The sequence below is a fragment of the Macaca mulatta genome, chromosome X (genome assembly GCF_049350105.2).
Source record: "Macaca mulatta isolate MMU2019108-1 chromosome X, T2T-MMU8v2.0, whole genome shotgun sequence".
NCBI classification, from domain to species: domain Eukaryota; kingdom Metazoa; phylum Chordata; class Mammalia; order Primates; family Cercopithecidae; genus Macaca; species Macaca mulatta.
The window spans coordinates 69,133,213-69,135,601 of NC_133426.1; positions in this window are offsets into that span (position 1 = coordinate 69,133,213).

Consider the following 2,389-nt stretch of genomic DNA (forward strand, 5'->3'; position numbering starts at 1 on the left):
CCTGTGATATATGAATTCATGTCACAGAGTTACACCATTCTTTCATTGAGCAGTTTGCTAACAGTATTTTCGTGGAATCTGCATGGGATATTCAGGAGGGCATTGAGACCAATGGTGAAAAAGTAAATATCCTCAGATAAAAACTAGAAAGATGCTTTCTGTGAAACTGCTTTGTGATGTGTAAATTAATCTCACAGAGTTACACCAATGTTTTCTGGAGCAGTCTGTTACCTCTGTTTCTGTGGATTCTGACAAGTGACATTTCTGATCGCTTTGAATCCTATCGTGACAAAGGAAATATCATCAGAGAGAAACTAGAAAGAATATTTCTGAGAAACTGCTTTGTGATGTGTGAATTCATCTCACAGAATTACACGACTCTTTCATGGAGAAGCTTGCTAGCATTGATTTTGTGGAATCTGAAAAGGGATATTTTGGATCACTTTGAAGCCTATGGTGACAAAGGAAATATTCTCAGATAAAAACTAGAAAGAAACTTCCTTTGAAACTGCTTTGTGATGTGTGTGTTCATCTCACAGTGTAACACCGTTCTTTTCATGGAGCAGATTACTAACACTGTTTTCATTGAATCGGCAATGGGATATTCTAAGTGCATTGAGTGGTATGGTGAAAAAGGCAATATCCTCAGATAAGAACTGGAGAGAAGCGTTGTGAGAAACTACTTTGTGACGTGTGAATTCATCTCACAGAGTTACACCATTCTTTCATTTAACAGTTTGCTAACACTATTTTCGAGGAATCTGCAATGGGGTGTTCTGGAGGGTACACAGGCCAATGGTGAAAAAGGAAATGTCCTCAGATAAAAACTTAAAAGATGCTTTCTGAGAAACTGCTTTGTGATGTGTGAATTCATCTCACAGAGTTACACAAATCTCTCATGGAGCCGTTTGCTAGCACTGTTTTTGTGGAATCTGACAAGGAACATTTTTGATCACTTTGAATCCTATCATGGCAAAGGAAATATCTTCAGATAAAATGGAAACAAGCTTCCTGAGAAAGTGCTTTGTGATGTGTGAATTCATCTCTCAGAGCTGTACTACTCTTTCATGGAGCAGATTGCTAGTACTGTTTTTGTGAAATCTGAGAAGGGATATTTTGGATTGCTTTGAAGCCTGTGGTGACAAAGGGAATATCCTCAGATAAAAACTAGAAAGAAGCTTTCTGAAAAACCACTTTGTGATGCGTGCATTCATGTCACAGAGTTTACCAATGTCATCTGGAGCAGTTTGTTGGCTCTGCTTCTCTGGATTCTGAGAAGTGACATTTCTGATCTCCCTGAATCCTATCGTGACAAAGGAAATACCATCAGAGAATAACTAGGCAGAAGCTTTCTGAGAAACTGCTCTATGATGTGTGAATTCACCTCAAAGGTTTACACCATTCTGTTCATGGAGCAGTTTGTTAACACTGCTTCTGTGGAATCTGAGAAGGGATACTTTCGATTGCAAGGAAGGCCATGGTGAAAAAGGAAGTATCCTCAGATAATAACTGGAAAGAATCTTTCTGAGAAACTGATTTGTGATGTGTGAATTCATGTCATGGAGTTACACTACACTTTTGTGGAGCAGTCTGCTAGCACTGTTTTTGTGGAATCTGACAAGGGATATTTTGGATCTCTTTGAAGCTGATGGTGACAAAGGAAACATCCTCAGATGAAAGCTGAAAAGAATCTTTCTGAGAAACTGCTTTGTGATGTGTGAATTCATCTCACAATGTTACACTACTCTTTCATGGAGCAGCTTGTTAGCACTGATTTTGTGGAATCTGAGAAGGGAGGTTATGATTCACTTTGAAGCCTATGGTGACAAAGGAAATATCCTCAGATAAATACTAGAAAAATACTTTCTGAGATACTGCTTTCTGATGTGTGTATTCATCTCACAATGTGACAGCATTCTCTTCATTGAGCAGTTTATTAATACTGTTTTCTTTGAATCAGCAATGGGATATACCGATCGCATTGAGTGTTATGGTGGAAAAGTAAATATCCTCAGTAAGACTAGAAAGAAGCATTCAGAGAAACTGCTTTGTGATGCGTGAATTCGTCTCACAGTGTTACACGAAACTCTCATGGAGCCGTTTGCTAGCACTGCTTCTGTGGAATTTGAAAGTAGGAAGAAGTTTTCTGAGAAACTGCTTTGTGATGGGTTAACTAATCTCACAGAGTTACACCGTTCTTTTCATTGAGCAGTCTGCTAACACTGTTTCATGGAATCTGCATTAGGATATTTGGGAGTGCATTAAAGCCTATGTAGACAAAGGAAATATTCTCAGATAAAAACCAAAAGGAAGCTTTCTGAGAAACTGCTTTGGATGTGTGAATTCATCTCACAGAGTTACAGGATTCTTTTCATGGATCATGTTGTTA